Consider the following 25,119-nt stretch of genomic DNA (forward strand, 5'->3'; position numbering starts at 1 on the left):
CTATTTTTCTGATTGTTCTAATGCTTTCATCGTGGTAATAGTGTACTGTAACTTGGGATCCCCATAACCGATAGCTGTTCCTGTATTTCTTTACTTTTTACATGTACAATGATCTGGTCTCTGTACATTTCCTCAGTCATAGTTCCAAAATTACACATCATTGAAAGCGCCCTCAAAGCTGTGATAAACTCATCAAACAATCCATTCTCTGCTTGCGATCTAGTATAGAATTTATACCGATTCAAGGCACTGCTGGTATTAGGTTCAAATCTCAATTCCATTCTTGGCAAGGCTTCTTTGTATACATCAAAATCTCCTTATTTTATTTTTTAATTTATTTATACAATTTATAAAGCTCACAAATACCCATGGGTGTCTCGGCGGTACGGACAGTGAGCATGAACCAAGATCTGTTGACTATTGGCTAAAAAGCCATGTTTTTATCATTTTCCTGAAGGCAAGCAAGGTCGGGCTAGTCTGGATGTGGAGAGGGAGAGTATTCCACAATTTGGCGGTGGCGACGGTGAATCGGCTGTCACCCCATGAAGCTTTCTTAGTGCGGGTGACCCTCAACAGGTTCGCTGTTGATGAACGTAGGGATCTATTGGAGGCGTAGGCACCGAGAGCTTCCTTCAAGAACACAGCTCCAGTATTGCACGTGGCCTTATAGGTGATACAGAGGGCCTAAAATTTGATTGGACTTCTTATAGGTAGCCAGTGGAACTGTCACAGCACCTTTGAGATTGATTTGTACTTAGGGGTGCCTGATAGAATCCTGGCAGCTGAGTTCTGCACCAGCTGTAATTTGTTGAGGACCTTACTTTGAGCATTCATGAAGAGACCGTTGCATTAGTCAATTTTTGACATTACTAAAGTACTGACAAGGGTTTTTCCAGCACCGAGTGGGAGGAATGGTAAGAGTTTTTTTTTTATCATCCTCAGTATGTAAAAAGATGATGAGACAACAGTGTTGACATGAGGTGCAAAGGACAACTTGTCATCAAATGTGACACCCAAATTTCTGACCTTTATACAGCGAGTGGAGGTGGTCCCAGTTTGGTAGGCCACCAGATGAAGGACCAACCCGGGGACAGAGTGCCAAAAATCATCACCTCTGTTTTTTCAGAGTAGAACTTTAGGCAATTATTAGCCATCCACATACTGATGGACACCATTCCATCCTGAAAATTGGCAGCGACTGCTCCTCCATCATTATGCACTGCAAGCACCAATTGTGTGTCATCAGCGTAAGATGTGAGACCCATCCCGTGTGCTTTGATGACTCTGACTAAGTCCGACACATAGATGTTAAATAGTGTCGGACTCAGAGATGATCCTTGTGGCACACCACACGGAAGGGTGAATGATGGGGAGTTAAAAGCGCCAAGACTCACTAGTTGGGTGCGGTTAGAAAGGAAGGAGGCTAAGAAAGCTTTAGCCCTGTGTCTGATACCAACGGTTGAGACACGGTCGATCAAAGTAGCGTGGTTGACCGTGTCAAATGCCGCTGACAGGTCCAGCAGCACCAGGACAGCGGCACCACCTTGATCTAGTATCGTCCTGATTCCTTCTGATGCCGTAATCAGGGCTGTCTCGGTTCCATGGCCCTTACGAAAGCCAAATTGCGTGTCATCCAGTAAATTATTTTCTTCAATATATTTGGACAACTGGGAGTTGATGATCTTTTCAATTTTTTTTAGCTGGGAATGGAAGGCTGGTGATAGGCCTGAAATTGTTTGTATCTGTAGGGTCAAGATTGTGCTTCTTAAGCAGAGGCTTGATAATGGCCTTTTTCCATATGGGCGGATAGTTGCCTGTTCTAAACATCGCATTGCAGATGTTTGAGAGGTTGGGGGCTATAAGATCGGAGATAAGTTTCAAAACTGAAGATGGACAGGGATCAGTGGAGGATCCCGATTTAATAAGGGAGATTAGGTCTGCAATCTGATGCGATGAGACTTGACTAAATTCTGAGAACAAGGGGGGAAGTTTCTACCGTGTCATGAGCCGAAGTCTGGTAATCTGTCTTGGGTTGTGATGAGAAGTTGACAGATATATGGTTGACCTTTTCATGGAAGTAGCTTGCAAGTGAGTTACATAAGGATTGTGAGGGGGCTATAGTGAAATTCGACGACTGCCCCGATAGCTTGGCCACTACCTGATACAGTTGTTTATTGGAATCTTGAGCGGATTCTATCTGCCTAAGGTAATACTTACTTTTCTCCTGGATAATAAGAAGTTTGTACTTAGCTAATGCATGCTTGTAGCGGATTTTTACATTGTTGTTATAGTCTTTCCGCCAGTGCCTCTCGAGGTTTCTACATCGTTGTTTTTCGAGTCTGAGGACCTCTGAGGACCAAGGGGCAGAAGGGGCATGTCGGTTTTTGGAGGCTTTTTTTAGTGGTACCAGGGAATTGAAGGCATTATGAACAATTCTAAATAGTTAGATGAGGCGAGCTCGGGATCGAGTATAAGGTCAGTTTGAGTGGAGAGCAGATAGGTTTTAAGAAGATGTTGATCAACGCTGTTCCAGGCTTTGAACGATGTGGATGGATTTTGCTTAGAGTTTACAGTATCTTTCCTCGTTATTTGAATATTAAATAAAAATGCGCCTTGATCTTCTACTTGTGGTAAGATTCTAAAAACCACTGACCTCAAACAATGTAGTAAAATACTCTTTTTCCTCTCAGCATTCCTACGTTGCCTATCAATAGCACTCACATAGTTAATAAATTCGTCTTTCCATCTGACCCATGGCATTGTTGGTTCACTTTGTGTGATAAAAATTTAGCTGGAGGGTCAAATTGCATATTGCCCTATGTCAAGAAAACTTATAAGAATTAATCAAATATAATAAAACACCTTCAAAATGTAATACCACAATAAAACAATACATTAACAAAATAAAACCTGTAAACCATTAAAGTCTCTGCCCACTAAATAAATCCTTTTCCCGAGTTAAATTCGATCAAAGATGTTCCTTTTTCAAAGAAATCACACCATGTATGAGAAATCTTGGTTACTTCCTGGTTATACATAATCCAACCAATAAGAATGTACAATGAGGTGACAAATGAAATGAAAATTTGAAATCAGCCTATCACCAATGCCATAAAAAGACAGGCCTCCGTATCCATATGCCACAGGAAAGCCACGTAATAGCTGCCGCAGAATACAACTGTGTCACAGCCGAAGACGCTCTCGGCGGAAGGCACAGGAACGCACGGAGAATTCCGACGGTAAGGCTAAAATTCATAGGGGCAAATTATCAAGCACGTGCGAGAATTATCGCGAATAGCGCGATTTTCATTATCGCCGTCTATCGCTGGGTTTCAGCTCCGGGTTAGCGACGTATTATTAACGCTTTTCACCCAGGCGATGTGAAATCCAGCGATAGAGGGTGATAACATGCATTAGCGTGAGAAAAGCAGCGAAAAATGACCTGCGATAATGTAAACCTTGATAATAGGCAGGTGTGCACTTATCCCTGAGATCCACCTCCCATGTTACATATGGCTAAGTCGTATTAATAGCAGGAGTTAAAATCTTGCGATAAAGGGACCTTAGCGCGACTTTGATCATCGATTCGCGGGTCTGGGGCATCCTTGTAAATATCGCAATGCAGTTTTAGAGATGTTTACCCATGTTGTTCTGTGAGGAACGCCCACTTTGCATGTCATTAGCGAAAATAATCGCTGACATGCTAAGTGGAGAAAAGACGGCTGCTAACTCAAGGAAACACGTGTTAGCGTGGCCTTGTTAATAGAGCAATATTTAAATTGCCGCTTTTCGGGCGAAAAAGGCCGCTAAAACGCCGAAATTGGGCTTGATAATATGCCCCATAAAGCGCTGGCGGGGTTGGCCTGGAAAGTTCGGTTAATCAGCAACAGTGCAAGCGAGTAAGTCAGCACAAGCTCAATTTCAAAATGATACCAATGCGAATGCAAAGTACGACATACAAACCCAGTGCCAGAGGAAATTAGGCGCTAGACAAACAAAGTACTCACAATAAACTGCAGTGCCAGGCCAAAATTCTTAAAACTCCAAACAAATTTTCCAGACGCACGCTGCAGTTTCCTGCATGACTTTGGTTCCTTTCGTAGCCACCATCCAGAAGTATCACCATTCCCGTGCTGCCAGAAGAAGATGATGGTGTACTCCTGGTCGTCAATGTTGAAATTAAAACGATATACCCCCAGATAATATTTAAGTGAAGATCTAAAGGCAGCACAGCATCAACACAACCTGCCAAGAAGGCAGCTGCTGGAGGTCTCATGTGAGATTCCACATTTCAAGCAGTTACATGAATCACAGTAACAAGAAGTCCAAATGTAAACAACATGGATAACAACAAGTACTACAGATAATTCCAATAATAACAGGATAGACTAAGCGTAAACTGTATGCATATCGTATACATACTGCAAACATAAAATGTATTATACATGTATTGATAAATATGCAACAGACACCTGTAGGTAGCCAGCCACTGAAATATACTGATGTACTCCGCGGAATGTTTGAAGCAATTCTTCCAACAAATGCACCTCGTACATTACTGTGGCATCTACATAATTCAGATATTTATTGAGCAGTTAGGATGTGCAGCTCTCAACTACCAAACAGCTGTAAAAACGACTTACCCCTCGAAGCTATGCAACATTCTATTACATTTGTGCACAACATTCTTCAAAACATAACAAATACTCAAGTTTAACGTACATGACCTTAAATTGTCGTTACATGATGCATAACCGCATCTAGATTAATGCATGAACAATACTATATTTATGTAGGAACTAATAGCAGCCATTCTGTTGCTACTAGGCTTACTGAATTGATATCGCAAGAAGATAATCTTTTTTTTTTTTTTTTGCTTACGTATTATGGATCATCTTACTCTGAGGACAAGGACTTGGACTTTTGACTGCGGATCCAAAATCTGTTTTTTGCCTCAACAAAAGAGGACATTTGATTACTGGAAGGCTCACTGGTTCTTAAGAAAGAAGCCCCATCTTTCTCTTTGCCAGAGCTTCTATGAAGGACACCAGCGTGGTCATTTTAGCAGGGTAATGCCCCTAAAAGGAACAGGGACTTGTAATGGGGCTACCAGAAATGTATCCCTTTCCTGAGCATTGTAAGCATTTCAGACAATTGCCGAAACCTGTGACAGTAAAAATGCACATCCCTCACTGATTTGTCCCGGCATCATCAGCAGTCTTTTGCCGCCGTAGTTTAGCGGTAATGACCTGTACAACAAATGTTTTGCCCGTTCTCCCCCCAAAATCTCAAGACAAGTTTAAAAGCCGCAGAAATGGCTGTCGGTAGTGTTAACAAAGCACAACCCTAAAAGCTCTTTTTAAAAGTATCTCTGCACTAGACTGCCACCATACCTAGCATATAGTAAATCCCAACAAGGAAAGGGCCAGATCAGCTCTAGCCACAATCAGCTCAAGCAGAAATATACAAACCCCTACTGCAGGAGAGTGTAGATAAGAAGGGACCTTGTGGGCTCTAATGGTTGCATCATGGTAGCCCATCCAGCTCAGAAAGCTACCCTTTAGCCAGCACCCATCAGAAAATGGCAGAATGGCCCTGAAGAAGGCTATCTGCATGATCCAAAGCACAATCTTACTGAATATTATTCTGTTGGTGCCCGACACAGTCTGACACTTCTTCTGGAGCTGCAGCCGCGGGATGCGATGTTGTCAGCCTAGAGTGCCCTGCCTCTCACCTCCTCCTCAGATCACCGACTGGGTTTGAGCTTGTACTGTGTCGCAAGATTTGCAGATGATTCAGACCGGTATGGCCAGTGGTGAGAAATATCGAGTCAGGACCAGAGCACTGACTCACACGCTCCAGTCCACCAGTAACGCGCTGTACCTGCAGCTGAAACATCAGACATATTCTCCATTGTTTGTCAATGACAAGTTGGCATACAGTCTTATGACCCAAAATATAATTAGCTCGAAATGTGAGTCATTGCACAAATACACTACTTAATTCAAAGAGACTGGTCTCATGTAAGCTAACTCTGTTTTAATTCTACACCCATTGAGTTGGGATGCTCCTAGAAATACTGTATATTAAGAACCTTATCTTTCTACTAAATAATAAAGGATTGCTCAAGTTGTCTAACCTTTAGAGTGCTATAAAGAGGGGTGATAATGTTATAATATTGTGTTCCAAAGAGAGATTGCCTTAAAAGTGCTATTATGTACTTTCCAATGGGTAAGGGTACGTACAGCACTCTAGGCCAGTTCACCTAACATTTACAGAGGAGCAAATGGTCAACTTTTTCTTCTGTGGCCCACAACTGTAGTGGTCACCATGCACTCCCAAAGTGAGAATGCTGTGGGTCCCTACTACTCAAGGACCGAGTACTCTGTCTGTGATGCATCAATCCTCCTGCCCAGCCGCGGTCCGTGCAGGTAATATCGGTGGGGCTGAGGGGCCGGGTAAGGGGGGATTTCGATGGACGATGCTGAGGGGAAATTTAAAAAATATTTAATTTTCCCTCTGCATCGACACTCGAAATCCCACCTACCCTGGCCCTACTGCCCCACCGCTGTTACCTGCACTGACCGCGGCTGCTCCTGCCTCTCTAGACGGTAAATGAAGAAGCAGCCCTGGCCTACCTCAAGGGTGGAGGGCGCGGGGGTGGTCTAGGGCAAGACTGCATGTAGTGCAGTAAAGCTCTCATACTGCAACTAAGATGTGACAGTCCAGCCACAGCTGCAAATACACAGCAACTCAATATTATCCAACTATGTTTCCAGTGTATGTGGGAATTCAAATGGTAGAGAGTACACAAAATACAATATATAATAAAAAAAAAAAATTCTCCAGAGTTTTATATAGCGTGAACTTGACCCAAAGTTATCAGGTATCAGAGCGCTTCACATGAGCATCAGTTGCTTTACACAAGGACACCTTCATTTTTGTTAGGCACCGGGAGATTAAGTGATTTGCCCAGAATCACAGGATGCTGAGCGTCATTGCCGAGACTCAAACCCGGTTTCCAGATTTGAGGTCAACCGCCCTAGCCGTTAGACCACATCCTGTTCCCAATAAAATGGTAATGTATTGTATTGTATTGTAATTGCATTTGTATAGCGCTTACTACGCCTGACGAGGCGTCAAAGCGCTTTTTCGGCACGTAGCACGCTACTCCGGGACCCATAGAGGATTCGTGTTGAATTAGTATAGTGAAATATGCAAGTAAAGTTTAAGTGATGGATAGGTTAGTCAGTTATTTGGCGACAGCCATCATCACAACACCTCAAGTCTCGAGCAATGAAAGAGAGAGGAGGAAGCGGAAAACGCGCAACTGCAATTGTTACACCAGAGAGGGGGAAAAAATGGGGGAGGGAAGAAGACAAGGAAAATACCGACAAATAACACCCCATACAATGCAACCACCACCCACCCAACCCACACCCCTCCCACTGCAGCCACCCAACTAGGCTGAAGAATAATCACCCACCCCCAACCCGGCCGCAGGGGGCCAACATCAGATCGTAACATGGGACTCATCCCAGGGGGTAGCACCAGGAAGCTCGGCGTAGCCCAGCCCGAAGAGCTGGGTGGCCGGGCAAGAGCCCATAGGGAGCTCACAATATCAGGCGGGCGGTCATCCCACGCAACACCCAATGAATACGAGTTACCAAAAAGAGTAAGTATCAGTGTGACAAGGAACAATGAAACACCAAAGCACAATGGAACCAGTCAATCTAGGGAAGTACTGCACCATTATCAGTCATTCTCGTTAAGCGTATCTCCTACCAGTCGATGGTCTTCCCCAATGGCGGCCGGCTTCGATCGTTAGAGAGTGTGGGCAAACTTGGCGGCTAGCTTGGGGTCCGTAAAATAGGATGTCCTGCCAGAGTGAAACACTCACAACTTCACCGGGTATAAAGAACTTAATGTCCTGCTGTTGTATTATCTGCTTGACAGACATAAAGTCACAACGAGCTGCCTGGACCGACAGCATAAAGTTGGAGAAAATTAGACAACCTTGCCCTGGTATCTGGAGTCCGGTAGATCGCGGGCCTTACGAAGCACCGTGTCCCGGTCCCTATAGTTCATCAGCCTCGCGATGATGGGGCAGGGCGGAGCGCCAGGGGGAGGCCCAGGGATCTGTGGGCGTGTTCCACAACGCACACCGGCGACAGGGCATCCCAGAAGTGGGTCCAAAGCATGTCCTCAACATAGTCCTCCACACGGGTCATTGCGGTGGACTCGGGGACTCCCAAAATGCGCAGGCTATTGCGCCGCGACCGGACCTCAAGGTCCTCATTTTTGGCACGGATGACCTCAAGTACCTTTTCCATACTTTGAAGATTTTCTCGTGTCGCCGTACCCTCATCTTCCAGTACAGATGTTCGCTGCTCGACCTCCGCGATGCGCTCATCGTGGTTGGCCACTTTATGTTTAAACCGGTCCAGGCGATCAGATATAAAGTCGATTTTTAAATCAATGGCTGCAAGGGAGTTCTTCAACTCAACGAACATGGTGCGTATACCGGGCTCAGGGTCCAGCGCAGACGCCATGTTCTCTCCTTCAGGTTCCGCCACCGGGGGGTTAGTCGCCTTGGGGGTTTTGCGAAGGTCATAGGAGAGTTTAGGTTGTTTGGCATCGGTTTTGCCCATGATGCCCAGACCGCACCCTGCACGCCGGTGGGCCCCCCACAGCGCAGCACGGACAAAGGTCCGTCAGGTGAGCCATACCAGCTAAGCATAAGTCACTCACCAGGGGCCTGAAGGCCATCACCGAGCCTGCCAAAGGCGGGGGGACAGCCCCCGTTGTGCCCAGGGTCAGCCCGATCCACCAAACACCACGATGGGCCGTCCCTCGATCAAGCCCCCGGCCACCGCAACAGAGTCCGCCCAGACATAGGGCAATTAGGTGAGCATGTGCAGACTTTGCGGGGGGACCGCAGACCCCCCGAGTCTTCCCCCGCAATCCACCAAGGTCCACTGATGTACAAGCCATATGAGGCCTAAAGCCGCTCGCCGCTGGGGACCAAACCCCCCGCGTCCCAGGGGTCGGCTTCATGAGTGCGCGGGAGAGGCCACACACTTCACCCCCATTGCGGTCCGCAGCCAGGCCAGCGCCATCCGCTCAGGGTCCAAAGAGGCAGGCAGACAGAGTGGAAGCACAGGTCCGATTAGACCCCCACCCGGGGCCGCCGCACAGAACCACCAGGTGGGTGGCGCAAAGTCACACAGCACAAGGGGCAGGTCCGATCCCCCGTGGGTACAAGGGGGCCTCCCTCACTGGGATGCAGGCGAGGATATGGTACGCGCCCCCACCACTCCGTTCGACCCGCAAATGCGCCGGAGGGCCCAGTGGAGAGCAGAGACCCCGGCCCCCCGAACGACTACAGCACAGTCCATGCAAGCGGGGGCCGGGCTCCGGTTAGTCCGCTGCACACGTCCTCCGTAGAAGTGGGCCCATCCGGCGCCACACCAGACAGAAGAGGCACAGCACCAGGAGAGCCCGGCCAGGGGTGAGCCCCCCAGAGGTAGGGCCACAACCCCAGGGGTCGGCCGCCCACCGCCTCTCCTCTCCTCTCACACGCAGGCCACAGTGGGGCACCCCACGCTGGGCAATCCCCCGGCACGACTCTTCCCCCACCCGTGGATACCCCAGGAACCAGGATACTTACGCGGGGTGCAGCTTTTTACTTTACAGCCCCACCTTCCCCCACTCCAGCATTGACTTAAAATCCTCCACTCAGTTGCTTTCTGTCATGCTTTTTTTTTTTTAAGTCCGTGCAGATGTAGTTTTCTACTCTTTCTTTATTGCATGTTTTACAGATTGGGGCCGATTCACAGAACTAATCTGAGATAAAATTCTAAACTATTACCCAGGTACCAGGATACCTAAGCAGGGTGCATAGGTGTAAAGTGACGTCCGGTAACCACCGTAGACTACTATGGAGGACTTAAGGAAAGATGGTGCTGGAGAAGACTGTGCAAGAGTCCGGTGGACTGCATGGGCAGGCTTGGGGGAAAGCAGTGGACCGGCTGGATGCGAGGAAGTGGGGTAGGGTAGTAGCTACGAGGAAAGGACAATGGTGTGGTGATTTGGATGGGAAGCAGTATATGACTGGAGACCAATAAAAAGAAAAAAGTAGTTCCCTGAATATGAGCTGTGGAAACATATAAGTCAAACAATCAAAAGGATGGCCTGGTTACTGTGCTCCAAAGAACGGTTAAACGAAAGTAAAAAAGAGTGACAAGAAAGCCAACAGCTGGTAAGCGATGGACTGACACAAAGACCACTGTAAGTATTGGTACTGTCCACAATAGGTCTTTGACGATAGCATAAATGCTGTCTGTAGGCCAAACCCTAAAAGCAAGCACTCCAATTGATAATATTATAATCATTTTTATCTTTTTTTTAAGATATGCACAGCCAAATACACTTGATTTAATTCTAGGTTGAAAAATCCTGCTAAAGGGCTATTGGTATAAACGATCATACAAGATGACTCCTTATTGCTTCCCCCAGGGATTTAAGTGAGGCAGGTTCCACTGACTTTGAAACGGGCTTTCGTAGGGCCCTTGTACTGATGTCCTTTACAGGGGAAAACACTGATCAATTTCTCTGTTTCGATATCTCAACAATGACTGTAAAAACCATTAAGGTAATCCGTATCAGTGAGGTTGCTCCTATTTACATTTAACTCGTTTTCCTAAATGTACTTCTCTAAGAGAATTTGCTTTTCAAAGGATTATGTTTTTCTGTATTTTTTTCACGGAGCATTTTTATTTTGCGTACTCTGAACTGGTCACCTGTAGGTGCCTGGGTGAGTTCATATAGTGGGTGGCTACTGCGCAAGCTTCACACAGTGCCTCTCAGTGAGTCATAAAGGCGGTCCGCTACATGCTTATCACATCATTGGCCCTTAAGTAGGACTCGCAGAGTTGCAGTGACATGTGTCAATTGTAATTGTGATTATACACAAATGTGTGTGAAAGAGGCACAAAGAGCGGGAGAACAAGAGTGACTGAGCCACTCGGAATACCACTAACACTTCCAATGACCTCAGTAATGGTTAAGTCATAGTCATATATTTTCAGAATTGAAACAATTTGAATTATAATTATTCCCAATAATATGTTGCTTATTTATGCCAACAGGTCTTTTTCATCCCACTTAAAGCCCTTACTGCACCCTCTGGTGGGTGATTTACTCAGCTTAAGGCTACTTAATTTTACATTTACTTGAAGTTAATTATTAAGACCAAACTATCAAGCATATTTTAGAAGCAAAAACTGGGTGGATTACTAAATGTCAGATAATAGGGCGACATGTCATACACAACGGCTTCTGGGATAAGCAACATCTTTTCTTAATATTGTTTTTCGTAACTAGCACACTAAATGTAAGGCTAGTTTTGTTAATGGGGTTAGATGCTTTACAGGGAAACAGGAAATCCAGTCCTACCTACTCTATTTTATCTAATTGTGTGATCCTAGACATATGACTAATCTCACTAAGTTCAGTTCACTTATCAGACAAAATCCGTGACAGTAACTGAAATACTCACTATGACAATTGCATCCTTCAAACTTTTGACCCCACAAAAAAGAATGTCACAACTCTGCAGGAACATGAAAATTAAAAAAGAATGTCACAACTCTGCAGGAACTTGAAAATTAATGAACGAAGGACTTAAGAATTTACCAGTCAGTGAGCAGTTGGCAGGGTACAGCGGACACTGATGCAGCTCATTGTGCTTCATAAAATGAAACCACAGACGAACTAAAGCTAAATAAAAAAAAGCTGCTTGATATCAACAACATGCTTGCAGCAAGTCCAGCTTGTTAAAACAGGTGTCTGGCCTCAATAAAGAGCAATGAACAACTTGGAGGTAACTGCTCGCCTGCTGCAAAAGAGACAGTCATGTCAAAGACAGCAAACAATTGGGGATTTATACCGGGATGATCAACTGCCCTTAATCTCGGAAACATTTGTACTCTTGCACTCACTGGACCCTCAAGTCAAGGCCACAGTGGAATGGCGGTATGAGTTCATGCTGCTCGAGCGCATAGGCCTCAGCGGACGATTCCTTCAGTTGGATTAAAATATTATACCAGTGGCACAGGTGGAAGTCACCAGTGACCCCTCCTCCTTGTTTCAATCAGCAGCGGTAGGAGGTGGGGTGCCCTTCTCTTTCCTCTTGCTTGCAATCGTGATGGAGCGTATTGTGGCATGATGGAGTAAACATCACTGCCCGAAGGGCCAGATTTATTGGGTTTACCTCTGGTAGTGTCGCTGTACACAATAATGGCACGCTATATATTCTAGAGTCGAGGGCAAATCCACTTTCTGTGATCAGGGATTTCCCGAGATTCAGCTAACTGACTGGAACAACGACCAACTGGGCTAAATCAGTGTTTTTTTCGCTCACACCTGCGACAGATCAATTTCCTAGCGAGTTCCCCCTGAAATGGACCCCTGGGTTGTAAAATACTTGGGAATCTGGGTAAATGGATATCTTGGATCCCTACGGTGTGGAAATTGGGGCAGGGCAATGACGTGGCTGGAGGAGCGAGTAACAACTTGAATAGGAGTCCCTCTCTCCATGGCTGCCAGGACTACTGTAGCCAAAATCGTAATTCTTCCAAAATTTCTATATCTTTTATTAACATTCCAATTTAGGTCAGAGTGTTTTTATTGATGCATTTGATAATAAGAGCACGATTCGCAATTTGAAATGTTACAAACACCTATTTGGATATACTTTATTTTATTCTACAATTGTTGTGAGTTTTAAATGCAAAACATTGTGCTTGTGGTTAATTGAAACATGGTATTCATAGTACTCACAATTAGATATATACAAATGTATATATTATTTACATGTACAATCACCGCACACAATGCAATTGGATCAGTTTAAAACTGCAAAAAAGAGATTTAAAGCTAGTGACTGACTGTGAGGATGAGTTATCTGGAGGTTGTAGGACTGAATATTAAACAGGCCTTCAATAAAAACAGGTACATCATATTTTTTTACTACATTTCAGGGGGGAAAGTGAGGAGTGTGGGGTCACGCTGGAGTGGGGAAGGGGGCAGGAATTTGAGGATGAAGGAACATAGAGAAAGGTGTCATGTGAAAGAAGGAACAGGGAGGAGGAGTGAAGCACGCAAAAGTGACAACTCCAAAATACATGCACTCTAGCGAAGTACTTCAGGAAAAAGAAACAAGCATTGGCATAGCCAATAGGTCTCGCCTTTGGGACCTTATAATTTTTTAGTTATGCTTTACATTATCGTGGGTGAAAGCTAACATATTTATTAGGCATATTATAGGACTGCATTGAGAAGTACGTATTTAATGTGTTATTTTGTATAACTAAACTGCAGGGTACATATGAACAATAGTAATAATAGCGTAGCAAATTAAACTGCCAGAGAATTGAACAGAAGTATTGGGATGGTATAAACACAGGGGAACAGCAGCTGTTATAACATGGTTAAGAACTAAGTTCTTCTGTATACATATATAATACATATGTGAATATATCTCTTTGTGAGTAGAATGTGTTTCAAATGAAATAGCATACTAAAAACATGTTTTTGTTACTAATAAATCAAATTGATGCACTTTAAGCAACAATTAAACGTAGGTTTTTGTAACCTGCTTCACTTTTGCGTTGTGCATGACACAAGCCAGTAAAAGGTAGGGCTGGGGCAGAGTCACTAACGTATTTGGAGACTTATACCACGGTGCGTGGTCCATGAAACAAGCCAGTAAAACGTAAAGCTGGGGCAGCGTCACTAACATATTTGGAGACGTATAGCACAGTGCGTGTTGCGTGAGAAAAGCCAGTAAAAGGTAGGGCTGGGGCAGAGTCACTAACGTATTTGGAAACGTATAGCACGGTGCGTGAGACAAGCCAGTAAAGGTAGGGCTGGGGAAGAGTCACTAACGTATTTGGAAACGTATAGCACGGTCCGGCTGATGGAAAAAAAAGTTTGCGTGAAAAGGCAGCCTTACTAAAAATCAGGGTAGGCCAAAGCTTCTTGGCGCTAAAGAAACATAACCGGAAAACTGAGCAGGAGCAATTATAGTCAAAAATACAGTTTTTAAAAGACGACTGAAAAGCCAGAATCGGTTCAGAGCACAGATTCGGAGAAAGAGGATTCCGCTGTCTGGCAACTACAATTGAAAACGACGTTGCAGAATCGTGCAGTTCAGAAATTATGTGAAATAATTATTCGGCAAGGTTGATTACAGATCTAAGACGTTCTGAAAACCAGGAATATTTGGCTTCCTTTATTTTAAGTTTGTATGTGGCAAACTGGCAATTACTGCTTTATAAAAATCACTAAAATTAGCTACTACGTTTCTACAGCAGTGCCTCACTTGCCTTTACAGAGAGTAACCGTTTTCTCTCTGAAGGGGTGAAGAACAGTGTAAGACCAATGTAAGCCCTATATAAGTGCAGAGTTAATACCGGCAAGCAACTCATGGGGATTCGAGCTGTTGGTGGTAAGAATAGCGTTGGTAAGACGCCTCTACCTGATTGCCAAGTCATCAACTGAAATTCTTTCAATCACGATGGAGGAATTAAACACCTCATTTCTGTCGCATATCACAATATAATGGCGTATTTCACTTGTCCCTTTTTGCCTGAAGTAAACACAGGCTAGGAAAAGTGTTACTGGAGATCAGTAAATGAAAACATATGAAAAGTTTGATCCTGTTTTCACCAGAGAGCTTTTTCCAAATTCTTTAAGAACATGACTGAAAAGGAACAAGAATACCTCAAGTAGGGGGAGGAGCCTAGCGCGCAACCAAGATGGCCGCGTAGGCTTGTGGCTCCCGAGGGCCTCCGCAACCTCCCACGTCTATCCTGTCATAATCCTGATTTTTTCGACGGGCTTTTGTTTATGATCTTGCGCTGAGGTGCCACTCGTTTTCCAAATCGAAATTGGACTCCGGGAACGCGTTTTTTGGCGGTCTGAAGTTTGCGGCCCTCTCCGGCCTTGGTGCCGACCTCGGGTTGGTGAGGTGCCCGGCTGCGAATTGAACAACAGCGGCATGCCAGGCTGGGCCTGCCCCGGACCCCGTGCTTTCACTTTCGGTTTCGAGTTGAGCTACCGCAACTGATGTGTGGGACATTGGGGGAGCTGCGCGGAGTGCGGAGTGCAAGGCCTAGTCTGGAACTGTAAACGGGCCTCTTTTAGTTGGCGGCCCGGATCTCCTGGCCTTCCTCCGGGTGCTGGAGGGTGCTGACCTTGCTGATCGCTGACGATGACGACAAGAGTGGACGGCGACAAACTGAAACCCAAATCTACCCGGAGGGGAGCCTATTCCCAGGCCAACAATATGGACCGCTATGCGCAGCCAAAGGGATCCCCTAGTGGATCGCGTAAATCGCCTGAGCCGCCCAAGGAGGCCTCGGGCGCATCATCCGAATTGACCCTGTTGGATGTCATGGGGGCCATTGAGGAGATGAAGGTGACTGTGAACCAGCAATTGGATACTCTGGCTAACAAATTGGACTCGGTGCTGATTGATGTCACCTTGGTCAGAGCGGCTCTGTCGAAAACCAATGACCGGGTCGACTCATTGACCCAAGCGGCGTCGAGCCTAACGGTAGATGTGGCCGCTTTGCAGACGACGGTGCGGAGGTTGCAGCTCGCCAGTGACCTGACTGATCGTCGCCTTGAGGACTCCGAAGGCAGGGCCAGGCGGAATAACGTCCGCATTATCGGCGTGCCCGAACGGTCGGAGGAGTCTGCTGTGGATCTTTTTGTGGAGGATCTAGTGGTGACTCATCTAGCACCCAAAGGGCTGAGCAAGTTCTTCGCTGTGGAACGGGCCCACAGGATTCCGCGGGGTGCGCCCAAGGTGGGTGCCCCCCCGCGGCCTATCATTGCCCGACTTTTTAATTTTTCGGGATAGAGACGCTATCCTCTAGGCGTCGAGGGTGGCTGGGCCATTACGATTTGAGAACTCCAATGTTAGCTTTTATCCGGACTTTACACAAGCGGTTCAAAAGCAACGGATGGGATTCTCGGCCATCAAACGGCGCTTGAGAGACATGGAGTTCAAGTATGCGATGCTATTCCCGGCTAGGCTGCGGGTCGAGTTAGATGGTCGCTCCCACTTCTTCGACCGGCCGGAGGCTGTGGGAGAGTGGCTGGATGCCCTGCCCAAGAGTCGGGATCGGGAGGGTCGGATGGCGGAGAGCGGAGAGGGTTTGACGGAGTAGGACTGGAACTGTGATCCTGGTGATGGACTGTATTGGTAACGTTTTGCACCTGTGGCTGCACTGGACTCCAGTTTGTAACGCTTTGCCCCGTGGTATTTGGAGGTTGCGGGGGGCTTGCTGGGGCCCTTTCCTCCTTCTGGGGTTTTTTCTTGTCCTTTCTTTCATATTGGGGCGACAGGCACACTGCATGTTGGGGGGGCTGTTCGGGCTCACGCAGGGGTGCAGGGAGGGGGGAGTTTTGTTGGGGTTGATGGGGTGGGGTTGGGGTTTGTTTGTTTGTTTCACAAGGCGGGGTAACATTTTTTGCTGTGCTATTATGATTGTGCTCCCCGGGAGGGGGATATTTTGTGCTGGGAGGGATGGGGGGTAGGGGACTGAGACTTCTTTCCTGGAATGTGAATGGGCTGGGGGACAGGATAAAGCGGGGGGTAGTCCTGCAGTTCTTGAAACGTATTTCGCCTGACATTGTGTTCTTGCAGGAAACGCACCTCATAGGGAACTCTTTTCATGCCATGAACAGACGAGGATATCGCCTCCTGGCCCATTCTGGTTTCACCTCTGGCTCGAGGGGAGTGGGCATTTTAGTCAGAACCTCTCTCCCGTTGGTGGTGGATGAGGTGCTCCACGACGACAGAGGGCGCTACACTGCACTGGTGGGGAGGTGGGAGGGTAAGTTGATTTCGCTGGTTGCGGTCTACGTGCCGCCGGGCCTGCAGACGGCCACCTATGCTGATTTGGGGCGCCTGCTGCTTAGGCTCCCGGGGGGGGTGCTGGTACTGGGGGGGGACTTTAACGCTGTGGTTTCCGGAGTTGAGGATCGATACCCCCCTAGGGACCTCCCTCGGGCCCAGAACTGGCTGGGGGGCTTTCTGGATACCCTAGGACTGATAGATTGCTGGCGGTTGAATCACCCTGGACAAGCGCAATATACCTTCCATTCCGGGGCCCACGGTAGTCTTTCGAGGCTTGACTATATGCTAGTGCTTGCGGCCCAAGCGGGGATGATCGGAGAGGTGCGACATTTGGCACGCGGTATATCTGATCACTCCCCCCTTTTGCTGCACCTAGATATCGCCCTGGGGGCGGAGGGGAGGGTGGCCCCGATCAACCCCTGGTACCTCCGGAACCCCACGATTCGTGCAGACCTGGTTAAGTCTTTGGAACACTATTTTAATGACAACGTGGGGTCGGTGTCTTCTGCCATCTCCCTTTGGGAGGCCTTTAAGACGGTGCTCCGGGGCCAGGCCCTATCTCTCATTTCCCACACCAAAAAATGCGAGGCGCAGGAGGTTGTTCGGCTAGAAGATGAGATCACAGAGTTGGAGAGTGAGTTGGAGCAAGGTGTCACGGATGACGGATTGCATGTGCTGGAGCTTAAGCAGGCCGACTATAAGGCGCTGGTTACTGAATCTGCTAGGAGTATGAGCAGGGAGCAACAGGGGCGACTGTACGATACGGGCGATAAGGCTGGGAAGTTGATTGCCTGGTTGGATAAGAAGGAGAGAGCGAGTCGAGTGGTGCCGGAGATTGAGAGGGTGGACGGTGTGCGTGTGACGGACCCTGGTGACATTGTTGATTGCTTTGCGGAGTATTTTCGCGGGGTCTACTCTCCGGTCTCAGAGCGATCGGAGGACGACTCTCGACTGCTGCTTCGAGACATTGCTCTGCCTTCCCTATCTGATGAGGATAAAGTATTGATGGATGCAGCCCTGTCGCCAGATGAGATTGCTTTGGCCATTCGCTCTATTGCCTCGGGTAAGGCCATGGGTCCTAACGGACTTCCCATCGAATTGTATAAGCTGCGCCCAGATGCGATTGCCCCGTATCTCCGGGACATGTTCTTTGAGGCTCAGGCGGCGGGCTCCCTCCCTTCTGACCAACGTCTTGCTACTATTGTTGTTATCCATAAGGAAGGGAAGCCGCGGGATCGGTGTACTTCTTACAGGCCTATCTCTTTGTTAAACGCGGAGCCCAAAATCCTCGCCAAGGTACTGGCCAATCGTCTGATCCGGGTTGTGGGCGACCTGATTCATCAGGATCAATCCGGTTTTATACCCCATCGCAATACCGCTTTGAACCTGCGGCGACTGCATGGCGTCCTTGCTCGTGCGCCATTCATTCGTGAGCCGGCCATCTTGGCGTCCTTGGACGCTACCATGGCGTTTGACACCTTGGAATGGCCGTACATCTGGGCGGCATTGGCAAAGTTTGGGTTTGGCCCGGGGTTTATCGGTTGGGTGAAATTGCTTTATGACAACCCACTGGCACAGGTAGTGGTCAACGGACGGGTGTCGGCTCCCTTTGTTTTGGGTAGGGGCACCCGACAGGGATGTCCATTGTCGCCTCTTCTCTTTGCGCTTTGTTTGGAGCCCCTTGCGGAATGGTTGCGGTGGCACCCCTCGATACGTGGCCTTAGATGGACGCCGGAATACGAGGATCGTGTTTCCCTATACGCGGACGATATCCTCTTGTATCTTGCATCCCCGCGCAAATCGCTCATTGTATTGGTGGATGTGTTGAGCTCCTTTGGCCGCAACTCCGGATTGGTAATTAACTGGGCTAAGTCTTGTGTGTACGTTCTCTCCGGGGAGGCCCCCCCCCCCTTCCGCGGGGGTGCCCTATCCAGATTGCGGAGTCGGGGTTCACGTATTTGGGTATTTTTATAACCCTGGATCCGGTGGCCCGGTATGAACGGAATCTTCTCCCCCCCCTTCAGCGCCTAAGGGCGGATGTGGCGGGTTGGCGGCGGCTGCCGCTCTCGCCGCTCGGCCGGGCTGCATTGTTCAAAATGATGTCGCTACCACGCTTTTTGTACGCCCTGCAGAACACTATGGACGTAGTGCCGGCCCGTTATTTTCGGGAGGTGGAGTGTCTCCAGCGTCGATTGTTTTGGGATGGGCGGCCGCGGATTGCTCTTGCCAAACTGACCCTACCGTGGTATGATGGGGGGGTCGCCCTCCCTGACATTAAGTGTTATTACTGGGCCTCCCAGTTGGCTGCCGTCAATCACGGGATGTATGGCCCTGCTTTGAACCCGGCTTTTGAGATGGACAAATTGCTACTCCCAGGCGGAGACTATAATCGAGCACTATACTCGGGGTCCCTTGATGCGCGGTTGACGGGCCCGACGCGGGTCGCGGTGCAGGTGTGGCATGCAGCAAATGCGGCGATGGGGTGGAGGGATCGCTTGACTCGGGCTACGCCATTGTACGCGTCCCAGCGTTTGGGTTATCTGTATACTACGAAAGGCTTTGAGAAGTGGGATACGATTGGTATCAGCACGGTAGGGGATCTCTGGACGAAAGGGAAATTTAAGACGTTCGACATGCTGAAAACTGAATACCAGTTGAATGATAGGGAATACTATCGGTATGCTCAAGTTGATCATGCCTTGTGCTCCGTGTTTTCAGACGTGGCGGCTATCCCGGAGCATTCCCCGTTGGAAGACAGAGTATTGGACGGCTATGTGCCGGATAGCACCATTTCGTTGATTTATAAAAAGCTTATCAATGATCGAATGGGTTTGCTGGCCTTATTGCGGGAGACATGGATCGCCGACGGTTTAGAGCTGGACGACGAGGATTGGGTGTCAGCGGTGGCCTCCCCGAAAGAGGTGGCTATCCCGGCCCGATTGCGGTTCGTCCAGCTCAAGATACTACATAGAGTGTACGTCACGGGGCCTGGTTTGATGCGTATGGGGTATTCGGTGGATGGTCTGTGTAAGCGAGGCTGTGGACTACTGGGGACTTTCCTCCATATCCTGTGGGAATGTACGGAAGTGACTCGGTTTTGGTGTAGAGTGCATGCGGTGTTAGAAGAAGTCACGCATGTTGCCTTGTTGCCGGAGGCACGGAGATGTTTGCTGAATGTCTGGGAGCCGACTGATTACAATGTGATGCAGACGCAGTGGGTGACTCTGGGCTATATGGTAGCGAAGCGTGACATTGCACAACTGTGGGGCTCCCAGAGGCCACCAACGGTCTCAGCGTGGAAGGAACACATGGACTGGTGTATGTTCAGAGAGAAAACGGTGTATGTGGCGAGAGGCAAGCCTGGGAAGTGGATTAAGGTGTGGGGTCCCTGGAACTCCTATCGTGGAGGTATTTGCGCCCCGCCCCAGACGCGTGAGATGGATCCCGCTCTGTCTCCCTAGCCCGCGCATTCCTGTATGCTCCTGCGACATGCGAGTTTGTCTCCTCTGCCTTGCCCCCCTCCCTCCCCTCTGTCTACCCGGGTTGGTTTACTCCCTCGATACGGGGAGCACATGTTACTGCCATTAACTTCCTCTGCCTTGTGTGTTTGATGTTTTCTGTTTTTCAAAAATATGAAACCTTTCCTGTTTGTTTAGGGACTGCGGCTGCGGCAGACTGCGATGATTAGCACTTTAGTAACTCTTTTGTAGCTTTATTGATGTGAATGTTAAGTCGTGCATAGGTTTACACTGCGTTTAGCGGCCGGCCTGTTGGTTGTAGGCCCATACTTGTATCTTTTTGAAATTGTAATAAAGGTTTTTAAAAAAAAGAATACCTCAAGTCTAATTACAAACACTTACTGTACGCGACCCAAGGTCTATTTTAAAATACGTAATCTCAACTAGATAATAGGCAAAAATCGATGGTAGCGGCTTTTGAGACTCGCATGCATTATAATGGAATTAAAAAAGGACCAGGTGCAGTTAGAACAAAGCACCGCATGGTGGCAGCAAATGCTGAAGAATGTACGGCAAGAAAATATACTTGCATTTCGAATTTTTCTCCTTCATTGCTCTAGCACTGCTCTGTTTAATGTATGAGCCACTGAAAAATATCCACATGGCACGTGGATAGACTGGTAATTGAACATTTAGACACAGTGATTTTAAACCTTCAGAAAATATTTCTGTATTCAAGCGAGAAGTGGCAAATTGCCAGAGCCGCAGACTTAAGTCCCGGCGTTGGCTAAACATCCTGTGATGCGACCGCCATCTGTTTCCAATTAACACGACCGCGAGAAAGGCAAATGTAAACAAGTGCGGCCGCGATAATTGGAAACAGACGGCGCATCTGCTCGCTCCCGCAAGGTGGATGCTGTACATGCACGAGTACTCATTGGAAACAGTGCAGTACATGCACGAGTTTTCAAAAACGTACAGACCAATTCCAAGAGGTCATCTCCCAAGCAGCGCTTGCGTGCTGTGCTAGTCTCGACCTAAAAAAAGGGGTTCCTGAAAAGCAAGCACTTGTGGAAGAAATGAAGAAACCAATGAGAGGTCATAAAGAGGCTATATTCCAAGGAAGGGGCAAAGACATGCTGGATAGGCTATAGCAAATAGAGCTAGCAAATAGAAAGAAAGCAGCTGTGAGTGACAAAACAAAACATCAATGGTAAACAATGGGCAGCACGCCTGCCTATGTACGCTTTCAGAATGTCCACAATATATTGATGCAACCAGACAGCTGCGCTGTCTCGTAGACTGTGACTTATAAACACCTCATTAATCATACAAACTTTGCATCACCCATACCACATCACAAAAAAACACAACTCTGTTTAACACATCACTAGAACAAAATCCAAAACTCACAAACCAAATTGAACTCATCCTCCTCTTCTCATGAAAAGTTTGTCAAATCTCTAAGAACCCTACTTGACTAGGAATGGCTCAATCCTCACACTGTGACTCCAGCAGTACTTCCTACCTCCCCGGCTTCCCCTACACATAAAAAAATCATAACAAATAGTAACCACATATCTACAAACAGCATAAAACGTAAAACCGACAATAACCCTTCCACAAAGGCCAACTATCACAATAAAACGGTTAACTTATAAATGCCTGTTCAATGAGCAAATATAAATACAGCTTGAACCTACTAACAGATATGCACCAGACATGCTAGTCATCACAGAAACCTGGCTGAATAAAGACATGGCATCAATACTACAAGGAATTACTCCCTCTGCTTATCACGCCTTTCACATAATAGTGAAGGAAAAAAGAAGGCGGAGTAGCCATTGAATTTAAGAACACAATAACTACTACCAAGTTGGAAGAGGTAACTAGAAACGGTTATGAAGTCCCTGCTTGCTAGATGCCAACCAAGCCCCACTTTCACCTGACACTTCCTTTTTGGCTGCAAACCTCTACTCAACAACAGAGCTTTTACTGATGTTTTCTTGGACACAGTCTCAGACCTATCAACAATCCTATCCAATGTATCTGTTTTGGTGATCTAGGTATTAGTTTGATAAACCAAATAGGCCTCACCAAATGCTATCATATGAGATCTAAATACACACCACTTACAACAGATCATCTTTGGACCTACTCATGTACACATTACACTGGATGCCACTGTCGTCAAATCCTCCCCCCCCCCACCCAAAAAAAGCACTGGTACATGGACTGATCACATCATCATCACCTTCTCATTCAAGATCCCAAATAGAATATCAACTAAAGCCCGCCTACCCACTATCAGGTATAGACAGTGGATGAAACAGAACATGCAGGAGTTGGAATCACACATTACTTGAACAAAAAAAAAAAAAGAATTATGCAAAAACTCTTTGAATGGATGTCCTCAGCCTTTTATATATTAAGCCTAAAATAATTTTCAAAACAAGGCAGAAAGAAAAAGGCCCCTTGGATGAATGAAGTGCTGAAAAAAAACATAAAGGTAACTCTCATAATTTCAATGCAGATGGCTGAAGTACAAGAACCAGCAAGAATGTACAAGTCATACATAAAGAAGTGCAATCAACCACGCAAGAAGGATTGACAATGCCAAATGCTTAGCCAAGGAAATCCCAAAAATGATATCGGAAATGCAAAATCCAGAAAGCAGTCAAACCTTCAATAACAAAGACTTCTACAATAAACTAGCAACGCATTATCTGTACAAAGCACACACACTGCATTCTAACCTAACAACCAGGAGAAACAGCTCTTCCCTTCCTAAACAGCCAACAGCAATCTCACCAGATACCCAACTGCTGTCTATATAAGTGTTCCAAGAAGTTAAAACCTCAGAATTTGAAGCCCTACTAGAATCCAGCAGTCCAGCCAGCTGCTCTACCGAGCCCTGCCCTCCACATATTTTCAAGAAGATCCTTCAGTAAACATCGCTGTCTATCCCGATCAGAAATATTATCAACAACTTCTTAAAAACAGAAACATCCAGAGATATTAATAAAACACATGCAAACATCCACGGCTAAAAAAGAACAACTTGGCCCTGCAAGACCGTAACAACTACAGACCAATCTCTAAAGTGCCTTTACCTAGAAAACGTAAGGAGAGAGCACCTTTCGCCAAATCTAAGAATTCATAGAAAAAAAAACTTCAGATTGAAAAACAGGATTCCATTATGGAAGAGGCACTGAATCTGCTCTAATCTCAATTTGGGACGGCCTCAAAAACACTTACCAAAAATTGTGTTGCTGCATTACTACTCCTGACCCATCGGCAGATTTTGACACAGTACACAAGGACACAGAGATTCTTAGACTGAAAGTAGTTGGTTTAGAAGGAATCATCCTCATCTGGATTCCTTTACCTAAACAACAGCTCATACCAGGTTTACACTCCACCTTTCTCTTCAGCTCCTTGTAATGACAGGAGTTTCACATGGATCTACCATGCCACCGCTCCTCTTTAATATATACATGAAACTTTTACTGAATCTTATCAACACTTTCAAACTGACCTGCTGCAAATAAGCAGACAACACACAGATAATTCTCGAAGTGGAAAGCCCTAAGAATGTAGGTACATCAGAACTTAACAAATGTCTCATAGCAGTCAAACAATGTTTAGTCGATCATTAGTTAAAGTTTTTCACCCTGTAGTGTAAATTGGAGTATTTTTCTCAATAAATCAAAAACTTTATAACAACTTTTGCAGCACAGACTCGCACTACTTTTCTCAGTCAGTTTGCAGACTCACCTCTTGATCCTCACCCCCATCTAGCTGATAGTCCCCATCCTTTTGACGATAATGACCATAGTGCAGCCGCAGTCCAACATCTTTGTACATGAGATATAAGAATTAGGAGTTGCCGTCTGATCCTCCTATATTGGAAACAAGTGAAAGGCGAATAGCTATGACCTGGAAGTCGACTGGTGGACCATGAATCCAAAATCGGAGGGAAGATGTTACCCAATGGGCGAGAGACGAGGAAAGGGCTCTGGCAAGAGAAGAGACCAGGGGGGTACGTGCTCCCCCTATAGCAGAACTTTGGACAGGGGTATTGGTGATGTGGGGACACCTGGAACTTGACTGCGGGGAGGACCCTGGGAAAAGAAGTGAGTCACTAGAGGACAAGTGGGAAGAGGAAACGGGATTAGGAATGAGAATAATAATAATACATTGTGTGTACATGACACTGAATGAAGCTCGAAATACTAGGTCCACTTCAAGAGGAAAGAACTTTGTGATGTAGGAGGAGTCCAACAAACCATTAGGAGGGAACCTCCTGACACCTATCTCCCTCACTCCTACCCATATCAATCGGTAGCCCCGCCCATTGAAGTTCAGAGATGGTGATTGGATGTGGACTATCTCAAACCACTATGTAAGGTAAATCTGTTCAAAGGCAATTCTGTTTGTTGAATGTGTTATTTTTTTTTTCCTTTTTCTTAACTTCCCTATTAAATATCTAGCATGCCAATTTCCCTTGACTAAACAAGGATTCCACTGACGTGATGATTACATACCTCCCCTTCGCACAAGCAAGGGGCTATTTCTTATGCCATAAAACAAGACGAATTGGTAGAAGTATATAACCCTGTCTAGAATGGGAGAAGGTTATCAGAAATAAGAGTTCCTACATGTTTTCCTTGTATGATGTGATCTGCTGTCATGTTAACAAGATTAAAATGTCAATAAAAAATACTT

The 25,119-nt window shown here is 46.6% G+C and overlaps 1 protein-coding gene across 2 annotated transcripts in view; it reads right to left on the bottom strand.

Annotated features, from left to right (window-relative positions):
* Window positions 1-25,119, bottom strand: part of LOC146866371 (sodium/hydrogen exchanger 9B2-like) — a 293,445-nt gene that overhangs the window by 238,046 nt on the left and 30,280 nt on the right. The window contains exon 1 of one of the 2 annotated variants that reach the window (XM_085636185.1): window positions 5,636-5,734. The exons of the other annotated variant lie outside the window; for it this stretch is intronic. The gene's annotated coding sequence lies outside the window, so the exon portion shown is untranslated. Of the gene's footprint in view, window positions 1-5,635; window positions 5,735-25,119 lie in introns of those variants that run through there. 2 annotated transcript variants of the gene reach the window in all.

The sequence above is a fragment of the Triturus cristatus genome, chromosome 2_1 (assembly GCF_964204655.1).
Source record: "Triturus cristatus chromosome 2_1, aTriCri1.1, whole genome shotgun sequence".
NCBI lineage: Eukaryota > Metazoa > Chordata > Amphibia > Caudata > Salamandridae > Triturus > Triturus cristatus.